Source organism: Filicampus tigris, chromosome 7 (assembly GCF_054856515.1).
Source record: "Filicampus tigris isolate MCC_2025a chromosome 7, RoL_Ftig_1.0, whole genome shotgun sequence".
In the NCBI taxonomy this organism is placed as follows: Eukaryota; Metazoa; Chordata; class Actinopteri; order Syngnathiformes; family Syngnathidae; genus Filicampus; species Filicampus tigris.
The window spans coordinates 4,093,930-4,117,081 of record NC_141223.1 but is presented as its reverse complement, the minus strand read 5'-3'; the positions used below and the strand labels follow the sequence as shown (position 1 = coordinate 4,117,081).

At 43.5% G+C, this 23,152-nt stretch overlaps 1 long non-coding RNA gene across 2 annotated transcripts in view; it reads right to left on the bottom strand.

The window, feature by feature from the left end:
• LOC147144465 (uncharacterized) overlaps window positions 1-23,152 on the bottom strand; it is a 73,759-nt gene that overhangs the window by 33,712 nt on the left and 16,895 nt on the right. For both annotated transcript variants that reach the window (XR_015087386.1, XR_015087385.1), the window contains exon 4: window positions 11,270-11,478. This is a non-coding gene — a long non-coding RNA (uncharacterized LOC147144465). The remainder of the gene's footprint in view (window positions 1-11,269; window positions 11,479-23,152) is intronic.

Below are 23,152 nucleotides of genomic sequence, written 5' to 3'. Positions count from 1 at the left end.
TTGGGTTGACTTCTGCTTTAAAGAGGAAGTCTTTTTTTTTTTTTTCAAGAATATGTTCTATGAAGGCCCACTAGTTGAAACAAGGCATTCTGGTAAATATTGCGTTTGTGGAACAAGAGTTAATCCACCCCTTTTTAGCCATCTCTGGGGGCGGCCATTTTGTCACTTCTGAAGTGGTCAATTTGACAACTTTCTGAGTTGTTTTTTCAGAAAACAAACAAAAAAAATAGGTAGTTTTGTACAAAACAACATAGGAAGTTGGGTCAAACTGACCCAACTTGTGGATCAGTCCATTTTTATTTTTTTTTACCCCAAATTGTGTTATTTTTAACCCAACTGCTTTTAGAGTGTATTTTTAAAAATAAACTTAATTTTGCTCGCATTAATATTCTTTGTCACTAAGTTATGATAAAATGTTGCCTGCGAAACAGAATAGGTCACACATAGTTTAGACACGCACACGCACACACGCTCATACATCGAGGTTGCAAAAGTCAGTACTGGAAGAGAACATTCAGTTATTTCACAGCCTCATTTGAAGGAACACGCGGCTAAAAGCATACCGCACAGTTTCCTTCATGCACACACTCACGCACACGCATTCATGTGTCGAAGCGCCCACACAAGTCACATAAGTGTACACGCTCGCACAAATACCCGCAGGGCTCCGCACTCGGGAATATTCAGAACACGGCTGAGTGTCGCGTGCAAGGTGAGGCAACCGTTTTGGAGATCTCCGCAAGGTTGAGAGGTTCTTTCTTATTCGGGGTTTTGTGGTTTCAGGTGATCAAAAATGAAGGCCGCTTCAGACGAGACGAAAGCGGGCACGACTTTGCGTGCGTGCGGGCGGGCGGGCGGGGTTGGGGGAGAACGTGGGCACCACTCGTCACGAGAGCCGGTTTTATGATGTCGGACGACATAAATCATGAGGCTTGACAGCGCCAAATGGAGGAGCGGATATGGGCCAAATCTGTCAAGATATTGAAGAACCCAGAAAGGGGAAAAAAAAAACACGTGTTTGCAAAATTGATGTTTATAACTATTTAGCAGCTGTCAAGAGTTTACAACTTGATCCCCCCTCCCTCACAGATTACCTCCACCTCTGTCCGCCTTTCCTTTCCTGCCTTGATCGTTTGTCAGTACCTGGATATGTCATGTTTGGTCCGTTTTTTAAAATTTTTTTTAGTTTCACGTTTTGCTCAGTGTTCTGTCTGTCTCGTCATGATTATTGTGTCCACCTGTGCGCCTTCCACCCCCTAGTGCTAACCAATTAGCTCCCTCCTACCTTGCGCATCTTGTCCAGGTGTTTCTCGTTGTCTCGTCAGTGTGCTTCTATTTAAGTTGCTAGTTTTTGTTCGGTGCTGGTCGGGTCATTGTCGTTGTCGTCGGTTGCCGTCATTTGAACAAAGTTCCCCGTTGTCTAGTTTAGTCTTGTCGCCAAGCCTCAGTTGCAGCTCACTTTTCTTTCACGACTTCTCATTTCATTCAAATCTCATAAACTGCCCTCCTGCCTCGCCTCCCTGCATTTGGGTCCTCCACGCCCTTGTATCATGCCGAACCCTGGCAGGATATCAATGTCAAGTGAAGAGAACTGAATTTTCCTCTAAAGTAACTTACGGTAGTTACTTTACTGATCTCTTCATTTTAAAAGCACCCAACTTAGATTATAAATCGCATTTTTAGCTAGTTAGCAGCTACCAAAAACACAGCCCTGGCATGAATATGACAGCCACTTCTCTTAACATTTTACTGGAAAAACATATTTGTCTTTCTTTATTGAGAGTCTTGTCAGGGTTTTTCCTGCATTCAAAATGGCAACTATGTATTTTATCTATCTATCCATCCACAGCCCTGGCATGAATATGACAACCACTTCTCTTAACATTTTACTGGAAAAAAATATTTGTCTTTCTTTTTTGAGAGTCTTGTCAGGGGTTTTCCTACATTCAAAATGGCAACTATGTATTTTATCCATCTATCCATCCATCCATGGTATCTATCTATCCATCTACGGTATGTATCTATCTATCTATCTATCTATCCATCCATCCATCCATCCATCCAAGTCAAACTGAATTTCCAATTTCATCGAGGCATTTTTGCAAGAGAACTTGAGACCATCTGTCAGCCGATTGAAGCTAGACAGATGATGAGTGATGCAACAGCACAATGCCCTAAAGGACAGAAGTACATCAAAGGCCGAATGGCTTCCACAGGAAAAAAAAAAAAAAAGTGTATTCTGCAACAGCCCAGTCAGAGTCCTGACCTCAAACCGATTTAGATGCTGTGGCCTGTACTCAACGGAGAAATTCACACAAACCCCTCAAGAATAGTGCTCAACTGTTACATTTTTGTAAAAAAAAAATAAAATAAAATTGTGCTGACTGTGCAGGTCTGATCTGCAAGAACAAGTAACGTTTGGTTGAAGTTATTGCTGCCAGATGAGGCTTAAGACCAGTTATCAAATCCAACACTAATTCATTATTAAATCACATACTTCTTCTACCCTGTCCTGTGATGTTTACTTGTCGTGTTCAGTAAAAAAATGAAACGGATGATTGTTTTTGTGGTACCGTTTCAGTTGAAGAAAACCGTTGTTGTGAATTAGATGATCAGATCTGATTTTATCAGCAATTTTTGCAGAAATCCATTTTGACATACACATGCACTGCAACGCATTTCTTACAACTGTAGTTCCCTCATTAGTAGGGATGTAACGATTCACTCAAGCCCCGATTCGATTCGATTTTCGAATTTCAGTTCCCGAAGCATAATTTGATCCACGCATTCAAAATGCGCTATGCATCCGGAATGAAAAAAAAAAACGTTTCAAGACATCCTTTTCTAGACGAATTCCACCAACTCGTTTTTCGATTAATTGAATCGATTAATCGGGGTGAGTCGATTTTTAATCGATTAATCGTTACATCCCAACTCATTAGGGTTTAGATTAACCCATTAGCTATACATTTGGAGAAGGCTAATAAGGTTGTTGACATTTTTTTTTTTTTTTCCCCCCCAGCTATCCTCATTGTCGCGGGGGAAGAAGCGCATCACGCACGGGTGCGGTAAGCGGCGAGAATGGCTTGAGCACTTTGTGCGTGTTTCTAGTAATCCCGTGTTTGTGTGCGTGAAGCCGTGTTGAATTAGAGGCCATGTTGGAGTCTGAGCGTGTGTTCACAACAAAATAAGCATGCGTGCAACAAAGGCTTAGCTGATGCTGTGCATAAAAGATAACGCCCGAGCGTTGAGCAAGTTGGACTCTGCGTGAGCATCGCAGCCTGTTTGCCACTTTCCGACCAAATCTGCCCTTGCGATCGTGTGTGTGTGTGTGTGTGTCTGTGAGTGTAAAATGTGCGCATGTGTGCGTGCATGCGTTTGCTTTTCGAGTGATGGCAGCCCAGACTCCCACTGTTCGCCCATCTGTCCCCACCAGTCCAAAAGCGAGATCAGAAAGAACACTGCCTCGAGAAGGGTGTGTGTGTGTGTGTGTGTGTGTGTGCGTGCATTTGCATGGATGCGTGTATGTCTGAAAATGTGTGTGTGTGCTTTGTGAGTTTGAGCTCCTGTTCCCAGGGCAGTGGCAGTCTGTGGAAGAACTAGTTAGCACAGTGCCAGCGAGTGCGTGCCGGATTAGAGTACCCCCTACCAGCAGCCCAAATCAACTGCCTCATCGGGACATGTCAAGCGCAAACACGCACACGTTTACACGAGAAATGTCATGTGCAAACACAAAGTCATGCTCACACATCGACAACACTGGCATGACAAGCCTTACAATTAATGCGGGCGACCGAGGGAACTTCTTTTTCGGGAGAGCGTTCACGTTCTTTTTTTTTTTTTTTTTTTGTCGCCGCGCATGTTTTGTGCCGGACGTAAAATACGCACAGATTAAATCCTTTGGAAGGCTTATCTTCATCGCAAAGCTGAATACGAAATGTGTGTCATGACATCTGGTTATTATAGTTTTACATCTGCGCTAAATTACAGTAACCCTTAACGTCATTGTAATTTGGGCGACCCTGAAATTTTGGCACACCCATCTGCTCCTTGTCCGATTAGGCAAATGCATCAACGGCTAAATGAAACGTTTGAAGCCATTAACACTAAGTTTGTTTGACTTTATTTTTTTTTTTTTGTGTGCAATTTTTGAGAGGAAATCAAGTTGCTACAAGTCCTTGTTGAAAGGGGGGGGGGGGGGGGATATTTAAATCTGGGAGAAATAAAAAAACAGAGTAGGTGCCATTCCCATGCAGAACAGTGACACTCAAGGAAATGCTGGGCTATTGCAATGGCGTGACAAATCTTGAGCGCTAACCTTTTGTTTGTTTATAGGTCAGACTTCAAGTTCAGGGCCAGGTATAGGGCACGGTTGGGGATCGGCCAAAGGTGAGAATGGTTCCGATAAATCTCCCGGAAATTGCTTTAGTGATGATAAAGTGTGTTTGTGTCTGTCTGCCGGCATTTTCTAACGCCATTAAAAAGAGAGATAAAAGCTTCCCCGCTCCCACATATCAAAGTGTCCTCCGGTGCGCCGGTGTGGGTGTGCACGTGTGAGATTTAAGACTGTTTTGATCAGCACCAACGACTTGCCACACCTCATCCAAACATAGGCAAATCAACACCCACAGTTGCACATTAGAATATACCTACAGTGCCTTGCAAAAGTATTCATACCCCTTGAACATCTGAACCAAAACAGAACACCATTTGAACATTTTACTACCTTACCACAAACTTCATTGTGTGTATATATATATATATATATATATATATATATATATATATATATATATATATATATACATATATATACATATATATATATTAGGGCTGTCAAAGTTAAAGCATTAACTATGGAGATTAATCGTATTCAAGGATCAAAGAAAGCTATTGGGAATAGTCTTTGAATCAAAGTGTGCTTTTATTTTTTTTCCATATTCATTCCAAGATTTTACTCAAGTAAATATCGGTTCCAAGCTCCGTCCAATCACGATTAATCATGGACATTTATGCGATTAATTAGTTTAAAAAATTGTAATCACTTGACAGCACAAATTTTTCACGTTACTGCTATGTCTGTAATGCGGACACACCGTTCACGTAAAAATAAGGAAAACTGAAAAAAATTGACGTGCTTTTCACAGGACGGCGACGATATACACCGCATACACACACACACACACACACACACACACACACACCTAAGGCCTTCACGGAATAGGTGAATTTATACTGGGAGCAAATTCTAATTGTGATTGAAAGCTCAAAATAAGTGAAAAAGTTCATGGGGTATGACTACTTTTTCAAGGCGCTGAAAAAAAAAAATCTCACACGACAGGTCAAACATTTTTGACGAAAGATGAAACGTAGGTCAGATGTTTTTACTCGTTATTTTGTAACCCGCTTGTCCTCCCGAAGGTCAACCCGAAATACATTTCAAAGGAGCGATCGGCCTTCTGTGTTACATTTGTATGGATCCGTTGCTATGCTTCAACCTGATATTGTCAATTGTGCGTATGTCAACAGCACACACAGATTACACTGTTGTGTTTATCTTGTTGTCATGAGCCCCACAGCAACGTTGAGCAACGTTTACCGAAGCAGCGGCGGGAGCCCTGCAAACGCCAGCGTCCAAAAAAAAAAACACACAAAAAAAAAAAAAAAACGGGTGCTCGGGCCACTGCGGAAAACAAAGAACATCCGACCGCATTGATTCCCTTGGTTTTCCTCTGGCAATGCCGGTTTAAAGCCTAAGATCCAAGACACACACTCACGGCATGTGTGTGTGGGGGTGTGTGTTTGATACCTAATACCTAACACGCTGCACTCAAACAGAGGCGGAGACCGCGCAGGCAGTTTCTGTTGCTGTTTCTGCCGTTGCTAGCGGAAACCAGAAAATTAAATCAAACTGCGAGTGTGCTCGTAATGTGCTGTCCTGACCGGTTGCATATGAATACTTCTCTATTTGTCATCCATCACTTGTCGTTGATTGACTCGGCCTCTCACACACCTGCGAGCGTCTCAATCAATCAACCCCGAGGCGTGTGCGCGTGTGTTCGCGCATGCATATTTGGTGTTTGCGCATGTGTGTTTGTACATGCGCTCACACATTTTTTTTTTTTTTTTTTATGATTCATCCTTCGTAACTGCAGAGTCTGATGTTTGTTGTGTGCGAGAGGGATTAATCTGTCCGTGACAGGTGTGACTGTGTGCAGAGCACGCGGAGCGCGCACACACACACACACACACACACACACACACCCTTCCCAAACACACGCAGACAATCGCAGTCGAATACAAACAGAAATGCACTCTGGCAAACAGTTTGGATAAAGACGATAACCAACCGTCAAAAGGGAAGCTAGGAGACTGAATTTTGCAGTCTCAGTCTCAAAACGACGCATATAAACTAAGTAAGTTTCAACAAGTCTGTCTCCTGTTGGATAAGATGTTCATTTGCTATTAATGAGTTTATCTAGGACTGGTCAAAAAATAGACAATGATTGTATTTCCTATTTCAAGTGCACTATATACTGACCAGACGTTGACAAGTGGCCTTAAAGGGGCGGGCCAAACCTATTTTTTTCAAGAATATCTTCTATGCAGGCCCACTAGTTGAAACAAGGCAATATGATTAATATGAAATATGAGTTAAGCAGCAAAATCCACCTGTTTTGAGCCCTCTCCGGGGGGCGGCCATTTTGTCGCTTCTGTCGACTGAAAATGACATCACAGTTGCGCGGGGTTCAGGTAACGACCAATCGCGGCTCACCTGTTTTCTGAAGCCGAGCTATGATTGGTCGTTATCTGAGCCCTGAGGGTGTGTGATGTCATTTTCAGTCGACAGAAGTGACAAAATGGCCGTCCACGGAGATGGCTAAAAACGGATGGATTTTGTTGCTTAAAGGGGAAGGTAACCCAAACACATTTTTTTCAATAATATGTTCCCAGCAGGCCCACTAGTTGAAACTCGGCATTCTGATTAATATTGCGTTTGTGCAATGTGAGTAAAGCAGCAAAATGCACCCCTTTTTTAGCCATCTCAAGGGGCGGCCATTTTGTCACTTATGTCAAATAAAAATGACATTACAGACCCTCAGGGCTCAGGTGACGACCAATCACGGCTTACCTGTTTTCTGAAGCTAAGCTATGATTGGTCGCTATCTGAGCCCTGAGCAACTGTGATGTCATTTTCAGTCGACAGAAGTGACAAAATGGCCGCCCCCAGAGATGGCTAAAATCGGGTGGATTCACTCTTATTCCACAAATGCAATATTTATCAGAATGACTCGTTCCAGCTAGTGGGCTTACATAGAATATATTCTTGAAAAAATATGTTTGGATTGACTTCCCCTTTAACTCAAACACAATATTAATCAGAATGCCAAGTTTCAAGTCATGGGCATTCTTGAAAAAAAAATACGTTTGGGTTGACTTCCCCATTAACGGTGACCCAATTGCAATTTATTGCTGACTTTCGGGATATTTCTAAATAAAGGAATACAAATATGATTCTTGTAGCACAAAACTGCCAGTCCAAAGTGCCATCGTCATGCATCTTGTCACATGACACCGTAAAGAGAACTTGATGCGCAAATGCCATCCGCTGTCCCGGCTGCTCATGACAACGTGGTTTGTTGACAATAATAATAAAACAAGAAGATCAGAATGTACACTAAGCAGCTTTTTTTTTTTTCCTTTTTCAAATAATAGTTGAGAACACAATTTATTGTTTTGACATTTCACTATTAACTTGGGAGGGCCGCAATAACCGATTCACTGAAATTGAACACATTTTGTTAAATGCCCCAACGGCTTCTAACAGTCTGCTCAATGCCAAGAAAAAAAATAATTGTCTACTTTAAACTTGAAATATATTGTCTCCTACAGAGCAACTGTAGGATGCAGAAAATGATTTTTTTTTCAACACAACTCATTTGCTTTCTCCTCCCTCTAAAATAGCAATGATAATACTCAGTCTTGATTTTGATTTTAATTTCAATTTAGGAATATGCTTTTTGTGTTTGCTGAAGAGCTGCGCCGCATCACTCCACGACCCCTTTTGCAGAAAAAAAAGGGTCAAAGATAAAAAAAGATGCCATATTTAGCCCGTGTTGACGGCTCAAGTGTTGACATAAAATTGAGCATGATCCAAATAAAACCGGGACTTGCGTTCTATTAAAAAAAAAAAAAAAAAACGGCGGCGGGGGCAGATATGTTGGACGGACGACGATAGTCCACGGGTTTCCTTGGTGACGTACAATTACGTCATGTCTCAAAATATCATCTCAAAAGGGGAACGGGACCGTCATCAATTATAAGCACATCTCCCATAACAAGAGTCACGATCCTGCTGTGCGGGCAGCTATTTGGAGCATCCTCATTATCACCCACATGCATGCTGTCTCTCTCCCTCGCTCGCTCGCTCGCTAGTCGCTTTGTTCATTGTCTATTTCCACCAACTTGACTGACGGCGCTCAGGGGCAAACAGGTGGAGGTGCAGGTGTCAGAGGAAACCGCAGTCCATGGCTTTTTCGTATCCCGCATCCATCACACCGATAAATTGGCTCTCGCATGAGCCACACGCCCAGCATAGAGCACATTGTCACCCTCTGTTCCCGCCGTTACCCTCCAGGAGGAAGTATTCATCACTGTCACCCAACGCTCAAATGGACAGCATCTTTTCACTTGGCATGTGTGGACATGCCAAGGGTAATTGCAACTGTATCGTGATGCATCCCATTTGTGATGATAGAAGAAAAACATTTATGGTGCATCATTAACTCATTCACTGCCATTGACGGATTTGCTCGTCTTTTCACAGTACAGCCATTTTTTAAAAATATTTTTAAAATATTTTTTTTATTTATAATTTTTTTCAAATGTTAGGGTAAAAGAGGTCTGAAAATGTCTGGCAGTGAATGAGTTAACATTTTAACCAAAGAACCCGTGTGCAGCAACCATACGAAAACGAAATATACGAAATGTGACCATACGAAAAAATTTCTCTCATCGTATTGCCATAAAAATATAGCCCAATAAAAGCGGAAGAGTCCAGTCAAATCTTTTCCAAGCGCAAGAAAAAACAGATTCACGAGGGTTGCAGAAAAAATGAAAAATTACAGATTTAGCATGAGAAATGCAAATCTATCTGTATTTCGTTTTATTGTGTAATGTGTGTTATTAACAATTGCAGAAATAATACGAGAAAACGTTTAGCGGGTGCAAAATTTAAAAAAAGGTCACAAAAAGTATCGTGCGAAAAAAAAAAAACAATTTCAAAACCCTTTAAAAACAACCATCCGCAAATAAAATACAAATTCGGAGTGCATTAAGCGCAGCAAGTCTATTTCTAAGATTGGTAGTTGATCCCCCTTGCTGGATTCATTGCGGCTGTGTGAAATTACAAATTACCTCCAAAGTAAGCACATGTGAGAGCGACTGCTAATGTCAGCCCATGCTGCTCTCTCACACATCACTGTAGCATGCATCATTATCTCTGGCTGCACTTTGACATGCTGACCTGTGCTTGGCCCCAAAGCACAACTGTGCACACCATGTGTTTGTTTGTGCGTTTGCATGTGCTTTAGGCTCAATGGAGAGGCAGCGAGCGTACAGGAGAAATAATCAGCTTACGTTACGGCACATAGTGGATTGGCCCAGCCAGACGACCATACACATGACAACAGCATGTACAGTAGCCTTCCAACTTCACAGACCAAATGAGTCAACAACGAAGGCCGGGGGTGGGGGGTGGATGGGCCTAACAACAGTTGATTTTCTCCCCTAAATCCTTTACATGTACAGAAGTGAATTTTATTATTTCATTTCTGAATTTTAGCAGTGCGTTTGTAAGCACAGATAAAGCCCCAAATCCTGATAATAGAGTGTGAATTTGATGAGTAAAGTGAGTAATATAATGCAATTTATGAAAAAAAAAAAATGCATTGGTAGGATCATGGATTCGATTCTAAATCAAATCATGAAGAGAAGTGTATCAAATGCGTTTTTCCTTTACAGAAAGCAAAGAAAGCAGGAATGGTTGAAAATGTACAAATTGATTATTTTTCTCGCACGAAGGCAAAGTATCAGTTCCTGCACTCTAAAAAGAGTTGGGTTAAAAAATAACGCGATTTGGGGTCCAAAATGGACCGATCCACTCATCGGGTCAATATGATGCACTTTTTTGTGCTGTTTTGTACAAAAAAGTCCAATTTTATGGGTTGTTTTGTACAAAACTACCAATTCTTTGGGCTGTTTTCTGCATGAACAACCCAGAAGGTTGGGTCAAATTTTTGAACCCAAACGTGTTCATTTTTTAGAGTGTTTTTCGAGTGTGAGAACTGCTTTACATCTGTGTTGCATGGTCAACAACTGCACTGTATCACCAATGTTTTAATTCAGAGTATATAGTTGTTGTTGTTTTTTTTTTAAAATACTAATTAAGGAAATTTGAAAATAATACATTTGTCCAGTCTATTTTTTATAGCATGTTTGTTACCCTTCACTTCAAAAAAAGAAAACCTCCCAATGGTCATTAAACTCATTTGAAACTGACAAAAGTATTCATCGCCAGTTTTTACAAAAAATAAGAACCGGCCTGGACAAATATGACGGCACCCTTATTCATATATTTGTTCCTGCACGAACTCTTGAAGCAATGACTGCAATCGAGCACTTTGTGTAATTTTCAATTGGACGCCTCAACCTGTCCACGGGTATTTGTTTTGGCCCACTCCTTCTGAGTAAACGGCTCCAGCTGTCTCAGGTTGGAAGGGCGCCTTGTCCGGACTGCATGTTTCAGCACCTTTCACAGATGCTCAACAGGATTTACATCGGTAGACGATGAAGGCCGACAGTTGATTGTTTTGTTCTTTGCCATTGTAGAGTGTTTTTATTCGTTCGCTATTCCGTCGAAGGAGCCGTGAAATGCGATAAAGCTTCGCCAGCAGGTGATGTATTTCTAATCAAAATGAGAAGAATGATTTTTCAAAAACAGACGGAAAAGCTGCTCGTTGGAATCATACCCCGCGCAGAAACGTACGCTATGAGCTATCTGCGTGGAGAAATAAGGAGAGTACAATAAGTTTGAACTCGGACGATGCCGTGTTTTGTATAACTGTGGCGTCATTATTTGAGCTGGCGTTTGCGTGTTTTCCTGATAGCCGCGTGACCCGCGGTGTAATTGGCCAACAAAAAAAGCCTGGTGTTGGGAGATTATTTCGCACCAGGAGATGGAAAATAAGGACAAACACATAAAGCTCACCTGTCGTCCTGCTGTCTGAGGCATTTCCTCAGCTGCTCTAAGTTGGCCTTTTGAAGTGCGTCGCGCAGAAATGTCCTCCCTCCCTTCGCTTCGTCTTCGAGCGGCTCTTCACGCCACTTCCTCAAACTCCCAGTTTCTGGAGCTCGATTTCAAGGCCCCGTGCGCCCACTCCGGTCTGCTCACTTCTAGTGCCTCTTCCGGGGCCTTTTCTGGAAAATGAGGTATAGATTACGCTGCAGTAACTGCACAAAGTCACAACAATACACATATACACAACAACTATGGGAGGGCAGGGATTTAACGTTCTTTCTTTTAAAAAATATCTTCAAAACGATGGGGAAGTCATTTTCCGCTGTTGTTCTTGACTTCCCTTCAATCGATTATGCACATAAAAGACTCGATTAACAGGCCCTGTTATCAAATCTGAAACAGACATATTTATTTTTCGGACAGAATGCAAGGCATCCTTTGAAATATTTCCTCTCTTTACTTCCCCCGTTTTTGCTTAGCTCGAACAATTCACTGTTAAAAAAAAAAAAAAGAGATCGGAATGAATGGCGGGACAATGAAGTGTAATACACAAGCATCATCCGAAAGTCCGATTAACCTGACAAATGATTGACAGGGGATGCATTCGTTTCCCTCAACTTGTGTTAGCATCTTGTCTCTTCATATCAGGTCAAGTGGCAGAGCGCATCTGCCTCACATATTTGGGACAGCGACAGGACGGCCTTGTGTGACAATGACGGATCAATAGAGGGTAGAAGACAGTTCTGAACACTTCAAATCCATTTGACTGAAAATAGATTTTCCACAGAGATTTGTGCTTTTATCTTGCTATCTTTTTGCATTAGGATGTTAAAGTGGAAATCAACCCAAACACATTTTTTTCAAGAAAATGTTCCCAACAGGCCCACGAGTTTGAAACAGAGTTAAGCAGCAAAATCCACCCATTTTTACCCATCTCGGGGAGCGGCCATTTTGTCACTTCTGTCGACTGAAAATGACATCACTACTGCTCAGGGCTCAGGTAACGACCAATCAGGGCTCAGCTTCTGAAGACAGGTCAGCCGTGATTGCTTGTTACCTGAGCCCTGAGTAGTAGTGATGTCATTTCCAGTCGACATAAAGTGACAAAATGGCCGCCCCCAGAGATGGCTAAAAACGAGTGGATTAACACGTATTCCACAAACGCCTTATTCAGAATGCCTTGTTTGCATAGAACATATTTTTGAGAAAAACATGTTTGGGTTGACCTCCTCTTTAAGATATGAAAATGCCTGGTGTTTTTTTTTTTTTTTTTTGTGTGTGTCCGTTTTGTCAACAAAGCAGTAGAGTTCAGATTACTATGTCGTGATGTTTTGAAATTGTCAACCCCGATCTGGCCTATATTTCCACCGCTGTGCATGTAGACAGGATAGAAATAGCTGCATCTGCTGAATAAAGTCATTTAGAAAATGGAATCCCTCAATTGTCCATCAAGGAGAACTTCAATTTACACTCTGAGAGGAAATTTTCTGCTGCGAGTGAATGTTACATGGCAATAGCTGCGTTTTTTTTTTTTTGTCTCATCAATGGTTATTGCGTCCACCTGTGTGCATCCCACCCCCAAGTGTTAGCCAATCAGCACCCAATCATATGAAATATTTGGAATCGGTTGAAGAGAGCATGTACTGTATGTTACAGGGAAGAGATGGAGCGAGCAGCAGGAAAAGAGAGCGAGTGCGTGCAAGTGTGAGCAAAATTTGGGACTCAGGGGGGGAGTTTAGTGTTTATTGTGCAGATGTCCTCATGGTTCCTGCGGGTATAGATACAGCAAAAACTCAGTGTCTATTTGTGTGAGTGGAACAGTGTTTATTAGTGGTGAATGAAGCCCGCCGAAAAATGCTTATGCATGTAAATCTGTGTGGTGGGACGGTTCTTCACGCAAGTGATGTCGTTATGAAGACAGACAACAAGGGGACGAAAAATACAGAACATTGGAGTGACCCGAGGGCCGAATCGTGCCTAAGATATGCCCGCTGCACAGTCACAAACACACACGCTCACCCAAAAAATAAATAAATAAATAAATAAATAAATAAATAAATAAAAAAAGCACGGAGCAGACAAGCTTTAACACAATCGTGTACAGTAACTGGCAATGCGGCAGAAGGGTATTTTACACACGGCAGACTGAAACACACACACACGCGCAGACAAGAGACGCAAACAAGAGACACATGCAATTAAGGACAACTTTTCATCGCATAAACATCTGCGGACGAACAAGGGGGAGCCACATACTCGCCAACATGTGACACGAACACTCGCGCACCAAGCCCGCGGGCGGAATGTCTGCGCCACCAGGAGGTTGTGCGATCCCGTGACTGGCCTTGGCCCCATAAGGGGACCCCCTGCCCGATGTACTGACACAGTCACTTAGCGCTCAAACCACTAATCGAGCCATTCCGCACACCAGGGGCGGAGCCACGGGTGGGCCTGGGTGTGCACACTGAGATTCCTGAAAAAATATGTACTCATACATTTTGAGTAAATTATTATTTTTTTTATTTTTTTATTTGAGTTTCGTTGTGGTTTTTTTTTCCATTTGATTGAATATTAAGAATGGCATAATTGTGGTTGTCTAAGGAAGATCGGAACTTCATATTATTCAGATCGCCATTTCATTTTGAATATACGATGTGTCGGGACAGGAGGATTGTGCGAAGTGAGAGAAATATTCCAGCCCGCCCGGATTTTTCCAGGCGGTGGGCCTCCGCAGATGCCGGCACACACCCTCGCGCAAGACACATCGATGAGGTCATCAAGGGCGTGAGAGAAGAAGAAATGAGTACTCGGGAGATATGAGGAAAAAGGTTTTTGCTGTCCATCGACTCATGTCAGCAGCCAATTGATGCTTGCCGTCTGCACACCGTATCGCTTTGTCCTCTGGTGCACATGTCACGCCGGTGGCCCTTTGTGCTCTAATTCTCTTTTCACGGACTCCATTAAACCGCTGGAGAGTTGCCATAAAGCACTTTGAAACGTGAACGTTCCAAACACGTACGGTATGGAAATGCGCATGGTGCCTCCTGTCCTTTATTTTGAAGCGCACCCTTTCACGTTGGGTGTTCCAGATGACAGTCATGTCCAGTGCGCGTTGAAAGACCTTTGAAGGCCGAAAGGCAAAGCGTTTTGGGGAGGAAAAACAAACAAACAAACAAACAACAAAACATTGTTTGCTTGCAGAATTTGTCAAGGTGAAAACTGACCATAAAGTGCTTCCGTCCTTACATTTCACCAGCACTCGCGACCTAAAAAAAAAATATTTGTGCATGACGCCATGGGAGAGAGGATTGAATTGTTTACAAGTGTTTAACTGTCAACACAACCATCATCGGTCACTTGAGCTGACTGGCGATGTGTAAAGTTTTTTTTTACAAAGCGAAGTCTCTCCCTCCCGTATACAAACACGGTGAACACGCATTCGCATTCGGTCCGAAGTAGTGTATTGGCGGACACGCAAGACGGGCTGGGCGTGTTTCTGTCAGTAGTCAGTGAAATTCCACTTCCGGCCTTGCTTAGTCCATCCTTTTTACAAAAAAAAAAACTTCTCGTCCTCCGTCCGAGTCGGCCAGACGGACCGTTCCGTCCCTGGGATGGAATGCCCGTCTCTGGTGTTGACCGATCCATATGCAAAAGTGAGTAAGTCTATTTCCGAATGCAGTCATTGCGTTAGATTGAAAGCTGAATTCGAGGAAGGAGTGAAAAAAAAAAAAAAAAATCGGTCCATGTTTTGTTCTGTAACTGAGCCAAATGCTTGTTGATACCATTTTAAGCATCGACAAAGAGCCTCATCACTGAGTAAACAGTCTACAAGTCAAAGCGTATCGCCAGCCTGAAGCTATAATCGTAACATAGCATCCATACGTCTGTACATACGTGATGCATGTGTATGTTTGTGCACGCGTGTTTGTATGCCGTCAAAGTGTGCGTGCGCAGGCACTTGGGCCCACTCCAGAATCCATGTTCTCGCCACAATGCCTCCACGCACCATCAATTAAACATGCTGATATTACCCCTCGCCTGATGTGAGACATTTAGGCACGGGGGGGGGGGGGGCAAGGGGGGGGGGCAAGGGGGGGGGGGGGTGTTCACGGAATGGGTGCTTTCTGTCGGTACTTGGTCTACTGCCAGAACGAAAAACATCATTAATTTACACGATGCCTTTTCAAGTCCCTGACTGTCTGCCCGCGTCCGTCCGCAAGGTCTGCGCTCGTCGTCAGGTAGAGCTCACACGGGAGAAAAGCTGGCTGCGCGGTCCCCGGCGCGTTATCGCTCGTGGCCCCTCTGCGTCCCTCTTCCTCCTCTTTTTTTTTTTTTTTTTTTTTCCCCCCTTTGTCTCCTCTCCTTCCCGCGTCTCTCTGTTGCCCCACCTCCGCCTCCTCGCCTGCAGATGCCGTGATCCATCTGGCTCATCAAAACACCAGAAGTGGGTCACTGTCATGAGCACATATATGCTCAGACACCAGACACACACATGGATACGCGTTATTATAAACGCCCCCCCCCCCCCCCCCCCGGCCAACTACAGTACACCCAAACATGCGTTCCGTGAACAAAGTGTCTGACCAAAAACGGACCGAACATGCGTGCAACCGCTGGCAAACCCAATTTGAGGAATAGTTTCGCATCAACAGCCGCATTCAGTAGAAATGCAGTTTTTATCCCAGAATGTAAATGACGACAAGCGATGCTTGATTTTGTCGCTTTTTGTTTGGCTTTTTGTGATGCCCCCACATACGCCGGCAAAGAGGAAAGGAGCGATCGTCTTTGTCACGGCTCTTCAATACGACCGAAATCGACAATGATACGGACGAACATGGGAAATCAGACCACGTGACGATGCTCGCCTCCCAAACGCACGCCGGAAAATCCCTCCCCGCCCGTCGCTTGTTATCAAGTGCGAGTACTCGATTATTTTTTCCGTTTTATGATTTATTTCCCAGTCTTTCCTCGCAATTGTTTTTATTGGAGTGATTGTTTTTGCTTGAATTCCCGGCGCTTAAAAACCGCCTGGTCCGGTAAGTAAACACCATCGGTGTTTATCTATTTGTTACACACATCAGAGAAGTGGAAAGTGGAAAGTCGAGGCTTTTAATAACGGACAGAAGACTGTGTGGACAGCTACAGTGACTCAAAGCCGGTGAAGCAAAACGGAGCGCGCAATGAAATGTGTTCGGAGATGTGAGGGAAGAGAACGAGGCGCATTTTCTAATGTGCCGGGAGAATTAGAGACATTAGGATTAGGTTTAATCAAGTGATATAATAACGGGTGGTGGATTTAGAGAAGGGGGGGGGGGGGGGGGGGCAATTGATATGTAGCGAAAAAGCCGCAAATCATACCTGGGTCCTTTTAAACTCTTTCAAACATTCGCCCCCTCTCATTCAATCTCTCAAATGGTTTCTCTCGATCTGCTTAGCCGTCACTTCACCCCTCTCCTCGCTGTCGGCAAAAATCACAGACACGATAGATCACGCGAGCGTTTAAGATGGGATTAAGTCGTTAAGGGACTTATCCTTGTTTTTTTGGGGGGTTTTTTCCTAATTTTTTTGAAATCATTTTCTTTTTCGGACTGTGGCTGCGTGTGAGGACTTATCAAGTGTGCCCTCTTCGTTGTCCAGCTGTGCACTTATCTTTGCGTGTCAAAACCAGAGCATTTTTGTCACTATGCGTGCGCGCCTGAGCACCACTTTCGTTTTTTTGTTGTTGTTGTTTTTTTTTTTCCTTTGTCCTTTTCGCCTTTCCGCGTGGAGTGGTGGGCGCGCGCTTGGACGCCTGGGCGCATGTGCGGTCTTAGATGTGCATGTGTGCGTGTGCCTGCGCCTGTGATCGAGATGGCACTTCGTGACAGCGGCTTTGTTGATTTTTGCAACGAATGAAGACTCCCCGTGGTGCTCAGTGTAGCGAGAGCCGACGCTGAGATTCCACTCATCTGGACCCCGCAACACACATGACATGACATGAGGTGTGTGTGTACGCAACAAGACGGTACGCAAGTGTGTAGCGTGCAGTATAATAAGTTATACGAGGAGGAAAGTACAAAGGCGGAATTTAGGAATGCAAGTAAAAGAGAAGAAGGGTTCTATAGTGCACTTGCGCAACCTCAATATGTGATGCTAGCGGCGGGTGATATTAGTGTAGTCGCAACAGGGCGAGTTGACAATTCTGCAGAGCTCACACAGGGAAAGTGCAGAGGCGAGTAAAGAATTACCTTTTGCCGCTTTGACCAGCGCCTGGTGGTCGTGCATCGCATGACACGCTAACAAAAGGGCACGGCACGGCATGGCACACGCAACAACAAACACGGATCAAGAAGAGCAGCCAGAGGACTGTCTGTGTCGCTTCATGACGATGTGTCTTCATATTCAGTGTTGAAATGGGATGAATAAAACTATGTCAACTATTTTTGCTCCGGGTTGTATTGAGTTGTAATGATAATAATAATTTATATTACGAATAATTCATTTATTGAATAAATCACAGATTTACATGGTGCTTTTCTGGACAACTGAACCTCAAAGATAGCCACATGTGTGCGTATATAAACATATATATATTTTTATAATTTTTTTCTGGTTTTATTTATTTATATTTATATATATATATATATATATATATATATATATATATATATATATATATATATATATATATATATATATTTTTTTTTTTTTTTTTTCCCCCCATCAGTAAAAGTTTTTCGGTCAGAACTTTTGGGCCATTTTTCACCTGCCAACATTTTTCAGTGACCTTTAAATTTGTCTTGGCCCAGATGAAAGAGGTAGTAGAAGTTTGACCTACTGAAACATTCTTGCCTCATATATCAGAATCGACTTCATTTTGCGATGCTGGGTTACAAATGACACATTTGAAACGGTTCTGGTTCGGAGTGGATTCTAGAAGAACCCATCTTAGAACACTGACAATTTGGCCGCGCCGCGGAGGCCTTAAGAAAGACAGCTGATCGAGATGTGATAGCAGCTGCTAAGCATCGGCTCTTTTTAACAACGCTCCAAGTGCTCATGAGGAAAGTCCCGGTGGATTTTACACAACCTCCAAACTTGATTGGAATCGGGGTTTGTATATTTTGGTCGGCAAAGCAATTAGTAGACCGCCAGTCTCCTGCCTGTGATGCTTCGGCCCTCAAGCCAAGTCACTTACAGACTAAGCCGGTGATTCCCAACCAGTGTGCCGCGGCACGTTAAGCGTGCCTTGAGAGATCATCAGGCGGGAGGCCGATCACAACTAAGAACAAGCCATTTTAAGCGACCTCATCAACAATCAATAAGCGTAATCACCAGACAAGCAAATAAACAATTCCTAGGAATCAAAATACTGGGAATTGATTCTCAAGAGCTCGCTATAAAAATCCCAACTAATGACATTCTGCGTACAAAAATGAGATTTGAGTCCCCACCTGCGGAAAAGACAACCGACAACTGAATAATATTGTAACCCTCCCATATGAGGAATCTTAACTGGATTCGCTGGCTATCTTATTTATTTATTTCAAGAAATAAAATTATCCACCAGACAGACACTACCATAAAAAAAAAAAAAAAACCCTATAATGGGCACATTGTTGGGCTTCAACTTTGCACCGCAGACTGTTTGTAGACAGGCGGGGTAAAGGCAGGACAGCAGGGCAGCAGTGAAAAAAAAAAAAAAAAAAAGAGGTAGAGAGCGAAGGGGGAGTCTGTTACATTAATCAGAGTTAACAGACAACACATGTGCTTCCGTTAGCCCCACTCGAGCACGCATCACAACACACGGATCGGCACGACATGGCATGGCACAGTCAGCCAAGAGAGGCCAGAGGAGGTAACACTGGCTCAACTGTGCGTGCCTGCTTGTCTCTGCGCGTTGCCTTTCTCTGCCGTTGTCCAATTTGTGCAGGAGCCCACGCGCTTCTCAAAAGTGATCCTGCTTTTGCGACCTTCGTCTGCGGCCGCAGCCAGGCGGAATTAGACATCGTTATATCGGACTAGACGGCGAAGCATGGCGAACGGCGGCCATCGTTTGACTACGAGCTCTTGAACAAGCGGGGAAACGCTCTCGCGGGCGGTTCTTTAACTTTGCCGTGGCTCAAATCTGCGAGGAAACTTGAGAGGTCTCCCCAACCCTCATCAAGTGTAAACACTGCGATAGACAACCCAACAAAGGGATACTGAAAAGCAAAGATTTTGTCGTCGTCCGTCATTCGTCAGTTCGTCGTTTTTCGTGACGAGCCAAACTGTAATCGTCAGTCCGTCAGAAGTCCGTTGGGCTGTCGGTCGGTTCCGCCCCCCCAAAAAAAACGGCAGTAAAAACGGGCGTCCGCCTGTGACGGCCTGATTGTCCATCATTGACGGTTGCGGTTTGGTGACGATTCCACTGACGGATGAAACCCACTTCCGTCATTTACCAGTCCGGCATTTTTAAAAAGTGTCCCGCCATCAGTCGATCGTCAGCAAAACGGGCGTCCGCCATTGACGGAATGCCTATCGCTGCTGAAAAGAATTGTTGGGCAAACTACTCGGAAAATATAGCGAGCTAAGTTAGTATACATCAAAGATACATTTTGATCATGAACGAAAAAGTACTGTGCGGTGGAAATAAGGCTTATAAGTCACTCTTGGCGAGCCGACCCGGGTGAACTCTAGCTAACCCTCCTGCTGGGATAGGCTGCAACGTCCCAATGACCCCGCAGAGGATAAATCTTACAGAAAATGAATGGAAGATCAAGTGGGCAAAATGAAAAAGCGCCGGGAGGGTGCGTTTTCTGTGCTCAACATTCATTCAGTTTTACATCAAGCCATTCATTTAAACTTCCCCACAGTAACTTTCGACGGCACTTCCCTTTGTACACTGATGAAAAGTCTGTTAATCCATATAATCATGGTAAGAGACAACAAAAAGATGTTTGTCCAAGCTGCTCCTACAATTTGGATTCAACTTTATTTCTCCTTTGGGAAAAACAGTTTGAAAATACCCCCCAAAAAAAAAAATCAGTCGTCAAACACGGCAACGGTTGGAACGACTGTTTTGATTGTTTTCAACGTTGCAGCCAGACTTCTGTTCGATTATTTAACAATAGGTCTGTTGTGATGTTTTTTTTTTCCTTTGAGAAACAAATGACACAGCGTGTGGCACCAGTGACCTTGAGATGACCTGTGGATTATAACGTAATATTGTCAGTTTAGTCGGCTCCAGACAACACCCGTGCCCGTATTGCGCAATAATCCCCGCGCGCTCTCGCGGTCATTGCGGCGGCTCATCATTCACCTGATGAAACAACCCTAAAACCCTAACAAGTGTCATTCCCCTTAAATAATCTGCCTCCATTCCTCATTTTAGCAAACGTGCAGGAAACGTGGAGGAGGAAGAGCAAAACCTGAGGGGTAGAAGGAAGGAAGGAAGCAACTCCCAAACATACCGACTCGAGTAAAAAGAGACAACACGTGTGGCCTGCTGAGGTTTGACTGAGTATAGGCGGATCATAAAAAAGGGAGGAGTGCGTCTGGCTAGCAGCCATCCATTATTGAAGGAGGCGAGAAGTGAGGGAGTGAGAGCGACAGAGTAAAAATGAGTCGAGCTCAATGGGACGTGTGGTCTCTCTTAGAGGACTTTGCCACGCTCCCATTAAAAATGAATTCACGGAGGGAGGAAGGAAGGAGGGCAAAAGTGGTTAAGCCCCCATTGTTGGGCAGTCAGAAGCCGGGGGAGAACAAAAATAACCGTACCCAACAGATGCTCATCATGTGGATTTGTATGTGCGCCCAACCCACCCAACGCCACCACAAAAAAAAAAAAAAAAAAAAAATCACTCACCACTGGTGAGAGATTACAGCAAAAGAGCTCTAAGCAAACAAAGTTGTTAGGTTGACAAGACTGTGTCAATGATGTAACTGTCTGCTTAGCGGCGTTCCAAAGAACACAATGTACTATTGCGCATACGACACAAGACTGCCCGTATGCAACATCGCTGTGTGAGTCACTTTTAGATTACCATCATACTCCAGCCTTCCATATCATACTCACTGATTTAAAACAAAAAAAAATCCAAACATACTATTCCAGATTCTGGAGTTGGGGTAACAATACCATCATGTTTCATATTATTAACTTATTCACTGCCATTGACGGATTTATTTGTCTTTTCAAAGTCCAGCTATTCAATCCCAGGAATTTATTTGTATATATTTCTTTTTTTTCTTTTTTTTAACATTAGGGTAAAAGAGGGTCTGAAAATGCCTGGAAGTGAATGAGTTGAAATTAATTAATTTTTTTACTCGGTTTATTGGTTTTGTACTTTATGAATGTACGAATAAATTCCTTTATCTGTATTTTTATCTGGATTCACATCAAAATGTACCAGATTGTGCCTCCGGATGTATGCCAAGCCTATACACAAACAAGTAAACGTAATTCTACTCAACTCCATGTTCATTTTTCTTCTTTGACACAGGCCGAGATGTTGTTATTATTGGCGTTTTCAGACAACTATGTATCATTTTGAGAAGTGTTCGATATTTTCGCCCATCTACTGCAGCTAAACAATTAACCATGAACAAAAAAAAAAAAAAAAAAGGAACACACTATCGCTCATCGAAATTCCATTCTCCATATTATGAACAGACAACTTCAGATAAAAAGAAAGAAAAACACAACATTTGGATACACTCTGCCGAAAACTATCCGGACGCAACCCGAGAGCGACTATGTTATGAATGCACTGGCAAACAAACACAGCAGCTCTTTACTAATGAATGAAATTAAAGGATGTGAATACATACGGTGGCGTGCTGCATGCGCACAAGACTGCATGTAAACGCAGGCAATTTGAAAGGCACCGTCTCAATTGTCCTCCTGTATTTGTCATGTGCATGTTTGTTGCGGTGCGAGCAAACGGGAGTAATAGCTGTCTGAAAAAGCGAAGAGCTAAGTACACAAAAGCCACCGTGCGTGTGCGCGTGCGCCCGCTTGTGTGTGACACTCGGTGCAGAAAACCCTTCATTTCCGCACACAGTAGGATGCGCTTTATTCTCTCCTATTTTGCTCCCCGCGTGCCCACTAATCATCGCTAAAGTGAACGGCTTGTCCTGTTACATTGTGTCTACTTGAGCACGCAAACACATGCGTGCGCACACACGCGGGGAACATTAAAAGAGGTAAGCGTAAAGCCCCTCTTGTCTTCGCCGCTGTTTGGAGCCCGTCTACCCCTGCTGCGCTTCCCCCTCTGCTGGGGGTGGGCGGACGTCTTGTCCTGTTACACTACTGTATGTGTTTCTGCTCTCTGCGGCGGTGACACTTGACAGGAGAATGGGGCGGTATCAGCGCCCCGGTGCAGAACAAGAGGTGCCCGGGCGCCGCTGACGACGTCTAATCATTCAGCTCCAATTGCACTGGAACACTATGCTAGCAAGCAGGGGACGTGTCAAAGTTGAATATTCACTTTGACAAGTAAGAAAAGGGAAAATTCATGTTGTTTTGAATTTTGGAGGAGGCAGTTAGGGGGGAAGGTTGACACCATTAGGAGACCGACAATAACGATAGCAAAAGAAACATTTGTGTACACTTGACTTAGAGGGGGAAGTCAACGCAAACATTTTTTTTTTTTTTCAAGAAAATCTTCTATGCAAGGCCGCTAGTTGAAACGTTGCGTTTGTGGAATAAGTGTTAATGCGCTCGTTTTTAGCCATCTCCGGGGGCGGCCATTTTGTCTTCTGTCGATTGAAATGTACATCGCGCAACTGCTCACAACGACCAATCACGGCTGACTTGTTTTCTGAATCTGAGCCGTGATTGGTCGTTGCGAGCAGTTGAGCGATCTACATTTCAATCGACAGAAGACAAAA